This window comes from Lepus europaeus, unplaced genomic scaffold (assembly GCF_033115175.1).
Source record: "Lepus europaeus isolate LE1 unplaced genomic scaffold, mLepTim1.pri SCAFFOLD_34, whole genome shotgun sequence".
Lineage (NCBI taxonomy): Eukaryota > Metazoa > Chordata > Mammalia > Lagomorpha > Leporidae > Lepus > Lepus europaeus.
The window spans coordinates 2,925,267-2,935,654 of NW_026909213.1; positions in this window are offsets into that span (position 1 = coordinate 2,925,267).

Sequence of the window (10,388 nt, forward strand, 5' to 3'; positions counted from 1 at the left end):
GCAAGCAGCCACCTGGAGCGGCGGTTTGAGAGTGGGCCGCTTCTGTTGGAGCTGCTCCGCTTCTGATCCAGCTCTCTGCTACAGCCTGGGAAAGCAGGAGCTGGACCCTCATGGGAGACCAGGGGAAAGCTGCTGGCTCCCGGTCTCGGGTCAGCGCAGAAGCTGGGGAAGTGCAGTCTGCGTGCATTGAGATAGGCGCTAGGTGAAACGAGCTGACCGGCACCGCGATAAATGGAGCGAAACGCAACCCGCGTCGTACGAACTGCAGGTTAGCAAGCACGAACACGGCCGTTGCCCTGCGCAGTGCACTCAGGGGCTACAGGGAAACGGTGCTGAGGTCCACGTAGCTAAGTTCTGCCTGTGCACAATGATCTCCCCGGCGGAAACAGGAACCTGGCAGTTGCTGTTTTCAATGGTGCCGTCCAGGCTGACACCGCCTCCTCGCACCTTTCTTGCCAGCTCCCCGGATACCACCTCCACTCCCACTCCCAGTTTCCAGCAGCCACCTTGAGAGGTGGTGAGAAGGGTGGTGGGCAGTTTCTGGCCTAGCTTACTCCTGCAGTGCTTGGTTCCCCACTCTGTGAATACCCCACCTGAAATCGGACTCTGGCTTGCCCTTAGGCACTAGAGAGCTGGGGGGGGGGGGCTGCTGCATTTCAGCACTGGGGCGACAGGAGTGAACATAGGTTTTCTCCGGTGAGTTGGCAGAGAGCATTTCTTGTTGGGAGCTTTCGTTCAAGGAGGCCGGCAGTGCGGCCTACATAGCGAGGCAAGCAGCCACCTGGAGCGGCGGTTTGAGAGTGGGCCGCTTCTGTTGGAGCTGCTCCGCTTCTGATCCAGCTCTCTGCTACAGCCTGGGAAAGCAGGAGCTGGACCCTCATGGGAGACCAGGGGAAAGCTGCTGGCTCCCGGTCTCGGGTCAGCGCAGAAGCTGGGGAAGTGCAGTCTGCGTGCATTGAGATAGGCGCTAGGCGAAACGAGCTGACCGGCACCGCGATACACGGAGCGAAACGCAACCCGCGTCGTACGAACTGCAGGTTAGCAAGCACGAACACGGCCGTTGCCCTGCGCAGTGCACTCAGGGGTTATAGGGGAACGGTGCTGAGGTCCACGTAGCTAAGTTCTGCCTGTGCACAATGATCTCCCCGGCGGAAACAGGAACCTGGCAGTTGCTGTTTTCAATGGTGCCGTCCAGGCTGACACCGCCTCCTCGCACCTTTCTTGCCAGCTCCCCGGATACCACCTCCACTCCCACTCCCAGTTTCCAGCAGCCACCTTGAGAGGTGGTGAGAAGGGTGGTGGGCAGTTTCTGGCCTAGCTTACTCCTGCAGTGCTTGGTTCCCCACTCTGTGAATACCCCACCTGAAATCGGACTCTGGCTTGCCCTTAGGCACTAGAGAGCTAAGGGGGGGGGGCTGCTGCATTTCAGCACTGGGGCGACAGGAGTGAACATAGGTTTTCTCCGGTGAGTTGGCAGAGAGCATTTCTTGTTGGGAGCTTTCGTTCAAGGAGGCCGGCAGTGCGGCCTACGTAGCGAGGCAAGCAGCCACCTGGAGCGGCGGTTTGAGAGTGGGCCGCTTCTGTTGGAGCTGCTCCGCTTCTGATCCAGCTCTCTGCTACAGCCTGGGAAAGCAGGAGCTGGACCCTCATGGGAGACCAGGGGAAAGCTGCTGGCTCCCGGTCTCGGGTCAGCGCAGAAGCTGGGGGAGTGCAGTCTGCGTGCATTGAGATAGGCGCTAGGCGAAACGAGCTGACCGGCACCGCGATACACGGAGCGAAACGCAACCCGCGTCGTACGAACTGCAGGTTAGCAAGCACGAACACGGCCGTTGCCCTGCGCAGTGCACTCAGGGGCTATAGGGGAACGGTGCTGAGGTCCACGTAGCTAAGTTCTGCCTGTGCACAATGATCTCCCCGGCAGAAACAGGAACCTGGCAGTTGCTGTTTTCAATGGTGCCGTCCAGGCTGACACCGCCTCCTCGCACCTTTCTTGCCAGCTCCCCGGATACCACCTCCACTCCCACTCCCAGTTTCCAGCAGCCACCTTGAGAGGTGGTGAGAAGGGTGGTGGGCAGTTTCTGGCCTAGCTTACTCCTGCAGTGCTTGGTTCCCCACTCTGTGAATACCCCACCTGAAATCGGACTCTGGCTTGCCCTTAGGCACTAGAGAGCTAAGGGGGGGGGGGGCTGCTGCATTTCAGCACTGGGGCGACAGGAGTGAACATAGGTTTTCTCCGGTGAGTTGGCAGAGAGCATTTCTTGTTGGGAGCTTTCGTTCAAGGAGGCCGGCAGTGCGGCCTACGTAGCGAGGCAAACAGCCACCTGGAGCGGCGGTTTGAGAGTGGGCCGCTTCTGTTGGAGCTGCTCCGCTTCTGATCCAGCTCTCTGCTACAGCCTGGGAAAGCAGGAGCTGGACCCTCATGGGAGACCAGGGGAAAGCTGCTGGCTCCCGGTCTCGGGTCAGCGCAGAAGCTGGGGGAGTGCAGTCTGCGTGCATTGAGATAGGCGCTAGGCGAAACGAGCTGACCGGCACCGCGATACACGGAGCGAAACGCAACCCGCGTCGTAGGAACTGCAGGTTAGCAAGCACGAACACGGCCGTTGCCCTGCGCAGTGCACTCAGGGGCTATAGGGGAACGGTGCTGAGGTCCACGTAGCTAAGTTCTGCCTGTGCACAATGATCTCCCCGGCGGAAACAGGAACCTGGCAGTTGCTGTTTTCAATGGTGCCGTCCAGGCTGACACCGCCTCCTCGCACCTTTCCTGCCAGCTCCCCGGATACCACCTCCACTCCCACTCCCAGTTTCCAGCAGCCACCTTGAGAGGTGGTGAGAAGGGTGGTGGGCAGTTTCTGGCCTAGCTTACTCCTGCAGTGCTTGGTTCCCCACTCTGTGAATACCCCACCTGAAATCGGACTCTGGCTTGCCCTTAGGCACTAGAGAGCTAAGGGGGGGGGGGGCTGCTGCATTTCAGCACTGGGGCGACAGGAGTGAACATAGGTTTTCTCCGGTGAGTTGGCAGAGAGCATTTCTTGTTGGGAGCTTTCGTTCAAGGAGGCCGGCAGTGCGGCCTACGTAGCGAGGCAAGCAGCCACCTGGAGCGGCGGTTTGAGAGTGGGCCGCTTCTGTTGGAGCTGCTCCGCTTCTGATCCAGCTCTCTGCTACAGCCTGGGAAAGCAGGAGCTGGACCCTCATGGGAGACCAGGGGAAAGCTGCTGGCTCCCGGTCTCGGGTCAGCGCAGAAGCTGGGGAAGTGCAGTCTGCGTGCATTGAGATAGGCGCTAGGCGAAACGAGCTGACCGGCACCGCGATACACGGAGCGAAACGCAACCCGCGTCGTACGAACTGCAGGTTAGCAAGCACGAACACGGCCGTTGCCCTGCGCAGTGCACTCAGGGGCTATAGGGGAACGGTGCTGAGGTCCACGTAGCTAAGTTCTGCCTGTGCACAATGATCTCCCCGGCGGAAACAGGAACCTGGCAGTTGCTGTTTTCAATGGTGCCGTCCAGGCTGACACCGCCTCCTCGCACCTTTCTTGCCAGCTCCCCGGATACCACCTCCACTCCCACTCCCAGTTTCCAGCAGCCACCTTGAGAGGTGGTGAGAAGGGTGGTGGGCAGTTTCTGGCCTAGCTTACTCCTGCAGTGCTTGGTTCCCCACTCTGTGAATACCCCACCTGAAATCGGACTCTGGCTTGCCCTTAGGCACTAGAGAGCTAAGGGGGGGGGGGGGCTGCTGCATTTCAGCACTGGGGCGACAGGAGTGAACATAGGTTTTCTCCGGTGAGTTGGCAGAGAGCATTTCTTGTTGGGAGCTTTCGTTCAAGGAGGCCGGCAGTGCGGCCTACGTAGCGAGGCAAGCAGCCACCTGGAGCGGCGGTTTGAGAGTGGGCCGCTTCTGTTGGAGCTGCTCCGCTTCTGATCCAGCTCTCTGCTACAGCCTGGGAAAGCAGGAGCTGGACCCTCATGGGAGACCAGGGGAAAGCTGCTGGCTCCCGGTCTCGGGTCAGCGCAGAAGCTGGGGAAGTGCAGTCTGCGTGCATTGAGATAGGCGCTAGGTGAAACGAGCTGACCGGCACCGCGATACACGGAGCGAAACGCAACCCGCGTCGTACGAACTGCAGGTTAGCAAGCACGAACACGGCCGTTGCCCTGCGCAGTGCACTCAGGGGCTATAGGGGAACGGTGCTGAGGTCCACGTAGCTAAGTTCTGCCTGTGCACAATGATCTCCCCGGCGGAAACAGGAACCTGGCAGTTGCTGTTTTCAATGGTGCCGTCCAGACTGACACCGCCTCCTCGCACCTTTCTTGCCAGCTCCCCGGATACCACCTCCACTCCCACTCCCAGTTTCCAGCAGCCACCTTGAGAGGTGGTGAGAAGGGTGGTGGGCAGTTTCTGGCCTAGCTTACTCCTGCAGTGCTTGGTTCCCCACTCTGTGAATACCCCACCTGAAATCGGACTCTGGCTTGCCCTTAGGCACTAGAGAGCTAAGGGGGGGGGGGGGGGCTGCTGCATTTCAGCACTGGGGCGACAGGAGTGAACATAGGTTTTCTCCGGTGAGTTGGCAGAGAGCATTTCTTGTTGGGAGCTTTCGTTCAAGGAGGCCGGCAGTGCGGCCTACGTAGCGAGGCAAGCAGCCACCTGGAGCGGCGGTTTGAGAGTGGGCCGCTTCTGTTGGAGCTGCTCCGCTTCTGATCCAGCTCTCTGCTACAGCCTGGGAAAGCAGGAGCTGGACCCTCATGGGAGACCAGGGGAAAGCTGCTGGCTCCCGGTCTCGGGTCAGCGCAGAAGCTGGGGAAGTGCAGTCTGCGTGCATTGAGATAGGCGCTAGGCGAAACGAGCTGACCGGCACCGCGATACACGGAGCGAAACGCAACCCGCGTCGTACGAACTGCAGGTTAGCAAGCACGAACACGGCCGTTGCCCTGCGCAGTGCACTCAGGGGCTATAGGGGAACGGTGCTGAGGTCCACGTAGCTAAGTTCTGCCTGTGCACAATGATCTCCCCGGCGGAAACAGGAACCTGGCAGTTGCTGTTTTCAATGGTGCCGTCCAGGCTGACACCGCCTCCTCGCACCTTTCTTGCCAGCTCCCCGGATACCACCTCCACTCCCACTCCCAGTTTCCAGCAGCCACCTTGAGAGGTGGTGAGAAGGGTGGTGGGCAGTTTCTGGCCTAGCTTACTCCTGCAGTGCTTGGTTCCCCACTCTGTGAATACCCCACCTGAAATCGGACTCTGGCTTGCCCTTAGGCACTAGAGAGCTAAGGGGGGGGGGGGGGCTGCTGCATTTCAGCACTGGGGCGACAGGAGTGAACATAGGTTTTCTCCGGTGAGTTGGCAGAGAGCATTTCTTGTTGGGAGCTTTCGTTCAAGGAGGCCGGCAGTGCGGCCTACGTAGCGAGGCAAGCAGCCACCTGGAGCGGCGGTTTGTGAGTGGGCCGCTTCTGTTGGAGCTGCCCCGCTTCTGATCCAGCTCTCTGCTACAGCCTGGGAAAGCAGGAGCTGGACCCTCATGGGAGACCAGGGGAAAGCTGCTGGCTCCCGGTCTCGGGTCAGCGCAGAAGCTGGGGAAGTGCAGTCTGCGTGCATTGAGATAGGCGCTAGGTGAAACGAGCTGACCGGCACCGCGATACACGGAGCGAAACGCAACCCGCGTCGTACGAACTGCAGGTTAGCAAGCACGAACACGGCCGTTGCCCTGCGCAGTGCACTCAGGGGCTATAGGGGAACGGTGCTGAGGTCCACGTAGCTAAGTTCTGCCTGTGCACAATGATCTCCCCGGCGGAAACAGGAACCTGGCAGTTGCTGTTTTCAATGGTGCCGTCCAGACTGACACCGCCTCCTCGCACCTTTCTTGCCAGCTCCCCGGATACCACCTCCACTCCCACTCCCAGTTTCCAGCAGCCACCTTGAGAGGTGGTGAGAAGGGTGGTGGGCAGTTTCTGGCCTAGCTTACTCCTGCAGTGCTTGGTTCCCCACTCTGTGAATACCCCACCTGAAATCGGACTCTGGCTTGCCCTTAGGCACTAGAGAGCTAAGGGGGGGGGGGGGGGGCTGCTGCATTTCAGCACTGGGGCGACAGGAGTGAACATAGGTTTTCTCCGGTGAGTTGGCAGAGAGCATTTCTTGTTGGGAGCTTTCGTTCAAGGAGGCCGGCAGTGCGGCCTACGTAGCGAGGCAAGCAGCCACCTGGAGCGGCGGTTTGAGAGTGGGCCGCTTCTGTTGGAGCTGCTCCGCTTCTGATCCAGCTCTCTGCTACAGCCTGGGAAAGCAGGAGCTGGACCCTCATGGGAGACCAGGGGAAAGCTGCTGGCTCCCGGTCTCGGGTCAGCGCAGAAGCTGGGGAAGTGCAGTCTGCGTGCATTGAGATAGGCGCTAGGCGAAACGAGCTGACCGGCACCGCGATACACGGAGCGAAACGCAACCCGCATCGTACGAACTGCAGGTTAGCAAGCACGAACACGGCCGTTGCCCTGCGCAGTGCACTCAGGGGCTATAGGGGAACGGTGCTGAGGTCCACGTAGCTAAGTTCTGCCTGTGCACAATGATCTCCCCGGCGGAAACAGGAACCTGGCAGTTGCTGTTTTCAATGGTGCCGTCCAGGCTGACACCGCCTCCTCGCACCTTTCTTGCCAGCTCCCCGGATACCACCTCCACTCCCACTCCCAGTTTCCAGCAGCCACCTTGAGAGGTGGTGAGAAGGGTGGTGGGCAGTTTCTGGCCTAGCTTACTCCTGCAGTGCTTGGTTCCCCACTCTGTGAATACCCCACCTGAAATCGGACTCTGGCTTGCCCTTAGGCACTAGAGAGCTAAGGGGGGGGGGCTGCTGCATTTCAGCACTGGGGCGACAGGAGTGAACATAGGTTTTCTCCGGTGAGTTGGCAGAGAGCATTTCTTGTTGGGAGCTTTCGTTCAAGGAGGCCGGCAGTGCGGCCTACGTAGCGAGGCAAGCAGCCACCTGGAGCGGCGGTTTGTGAGTGGGCCGCTTCTGTTGGAGCTGCTCCGCTTCTGATCCAGCTCTCTGCTACAGCCTGGGAAAGCAGGAGCTGGACCCTCATGGGAGACCAGGGGAAAGCTGCTGGCTCCCGGTCTCGGGTCAGCGCAGAAGCTGGGGGAGTGCAGTCTGCGTGCATTGAGATAGGCGCTAGGCGAAACGAGCTGACCGGCACCGCGATACACGGAGCGAAACGCAACCCGCGTCGTACGAACTGCAGGTTAGCAAGCACGAACACGGCCGTTGCCCTGCGCAGTGCACTCAGGGGCTATAGGGGAACGGTGCTGAGGTCCACGTAGCTAAGTTCTGCCTGTGCACAATGATCTCCCCGGCGGAAACAGGAACCTGGCAGTTGCTGTTTTCAATGGTGCCGTCCAGGCTGACACCGCCTCCTCGCACCTTTCTTGCCAGCTCCCCGGATACCACCTCCACTCCCACTCCCAGTTTCCAGCAGCCACCTTGAGAGGTGGTGAGAAGGGTGGTGGGCAGTTTCTGGCCTAGCTTACTCCTGCAGTGCTTGGTTCCCCACTCTGTGAATACCCCACCTGAAATCGGACTCTGGCTTGCCCTTAGGCACTAGAGAGCTAAAGGGGGGGGGGGGCTGCTGCATTTCAGCACTGGGGCGACAGGAGTGAACATAGGTTTTCTCCGGTGAGTTGGCAGAGAGCATTTCTTGTTGGGAGCTTTCGTTCAAGGAGGCCGGCAGTGCGGCCTACGTAGCGAGGCAAGCAGCCACCTGGAGCGGCGGTTTGAGAGTGGGCCGCTTCTGTTGGAGCTGCTCCGCTTCTGATCCAGCTCTCTGCTACAGCCTGGGAAAGCAGGAGCTGGACCCTCATGGGAGACCAGGGGAAAGCTGCTGGCTCCCGGTCTCGGGTCAGCGCAGAAGCTGGGGAAGTGCAGTCTGCGTGCATTGAGATAGGCGCTAGGCGAAACGAGCTGACCGGCACCGCGATACACGGAGCGAAACGCAACCCGCGTCGTACGAACTGCAGGTTAGCAAGCACGAACACGGCCGTTGCCCTGCGCAGTGCACTCAGGGGTTATAGGGGAACGGTGCTGAGGTCCACGTAGCTAAGTTCTGCCTGTGCACAATGATCTCCCCGGCGGAAACAGGAACCTGGCAGTTGCTGTTTTCAATGGTGCCGTCCAGGCTGACACCGCCTCCTCATACCTTTCTTGCCAGCTCCCCGGATACCACCTCCACTCCCACTCCCAGTTTCCAGCAGCCACCTTGAGAGGTGGTGAGAAGGGTGGTGGGCAGTTTCTGGCCTAGCTTACTCCTGCAGTGCTTGGTTCCCCACTCTGTGAATACCCCACCTGAAATCGGACTCTGGCTTGCCCTTAGGCACTAGAGAGCTAAGGGGGGGGGGGGGCTGCTGCATTTCAGCACTGGGGCGACAGGAGTGAACATAGGTTTTCTCCGGTGAGTTGGCAGAGAGCATTTCTTGTTGGGAGCTTTCGTTCAAGGAGGCCGGCAGTGCGGCCTACGTAGCGAGGCAAGCAGCCACCTGGAGCGGCGGTTTGAGAGTGGGCCGCTTCTGTTGGAGCTGCTCCGCTTCTGATCCAGCTCTCTGCTACAGCCTGGGAAAGCAGGAGCTGGACCCTCATGGGAGACCAGGGGAAAGCTGCTGGCTCCCGGTCTCGGGTCAGCGCAGAAGCTGGGGAAGTGCAGTCTGCGTGCATTGAGATAGGCGCTAGGCGAAACGAGCTGACCGGCACCGCGATACACGGAGCGAAACGCAACCCGCGTCGTACGAACTGCAGGTTAGCAAGCACGAACACGGCCGTTGCCCTGCGCAGTGCACTCAGGGGCTATAGGGGAACGGTGCTGAGGTCCACGTAGCTAAGTTCTGCCTGTGCACAATGATCTCCCCGGCGGAAACAGGAACCTGGCAGTTGCTGTTTTCAATGGTGCCGTCCAGGCTGACACCGCCTCCTCGCACCTTTCTTGCCAGCTCCCCGGATACCACCTCCACTCCCACTCCCAGTTTCCAGCAGCCACCTTGAGAGGTGGTGAGAAGGGTGGTGGGCAGTTTCTGGCCTAGCTTACTCCTGCAGTGCTTGGTTCCCCACTCTGTGAATACCCCACCTGAAATCGGACTCTGGCTTGCCCTTAGGCACTAGAGAGCTAAGGGGAGGGGGGGGCTGCTGCATTTCAGCACTGGGGCGACAGGAGTGAACATAGGTTTTCTCCGGTGAGTTGGCAGAGAGCATTTCTTGTTGGGAGCTTTCGTTCAAGGAGGCCGGCAGTGCGGCCTACGTAGCGAGGCAAGCAGCCACCTGGAGCGGCGGTTTGAGAGTGGGCCGCTTCTGTTGGAGCTGCCCCGCTTCTGATCCAGCTCTCTGCTACAGCCTGGGAAAGCAGGAGCTGGACCCTCATGGGAGACCAGGGGAAAGCTGCTGGCTCCCGGTCTCGGGTCAGCGCAGAAGCTGGGGAAGTGCAGTCTGCGTGCATTGAGATAGGCGCTAGGCGAAACGAGCTGACCGGCACCGCGATACACGGAGCGAAACGCAACCCGCGTCGTACGAACTGCAGGTTAGCAAGCACGAACACGGCCGTTGCCCTGCGCAGTGCACTCAGGGGCTATAGGGGAACGGTGCTGAGGTCCACGTAGCTAAGTTCTGCCTGTGCACAATGATCTCCCCGGCGGAAACAGGAACCTGGCAGTTGCTGTTTTCAATGGTGCCGTCCAGGCTGACACCGCCTCCTCGCACCTTTCTTGCCAGCTCCCCGGATACCACCTCCACTCCCACTCCCAGTTTCCAGCAGCCACCTTGAGAGGTGGTGAGAAGGGTGGTGGGCAGTTTCTGGCCTAGCTTACTCCTGCAGTGCTTGGTTCCCCACTCTGTGAATACCCCACCTGAAATCGGACTCTGGCTTGCCCTTAGGCACTAGAGAGCTAAGGGGGGGGGGCTGCTGCATTTCAGCACTGGGGCGACAGGAGTGAACATAGGTTTTCTCCGGTGAGTTGGCAGAGAGCATTTCTTGTTGGGAGCTTTCGTTCAAGGAGGCCGGCAGTGCGGCCTACGTAGCGAGGCAAGCAGCCACCTGGAGCGGCGGTTTGTGAGTGGGCCGCTTCTGTTGGAGCTGCCCCGCTTCTGATCCAGCTCTCTGCTACAGCCTGGGAAAGCAGGAGCTGGACCCTCATGGGAGACCAGGGGAAAGCTGCTGGCTCCCGGTCTCGGGTCAGCGCAGAAGCTGGGGAAGTGCAGTCTGCGTGCATTGAGATAGGCGCTAGGTGAAACGAGCTGACCGGCACCGCGATACACGGAACGAAACGCAACCCGCGTCGTACGAACTGCAGGTTAGCAAGCATGAACACGGCCGTTGCCCTGCGCAGTGCACTCAGGGGCTATAGGGGAACGGTGCTGAGGTCCACGTAGCTAAGTTCTGCCT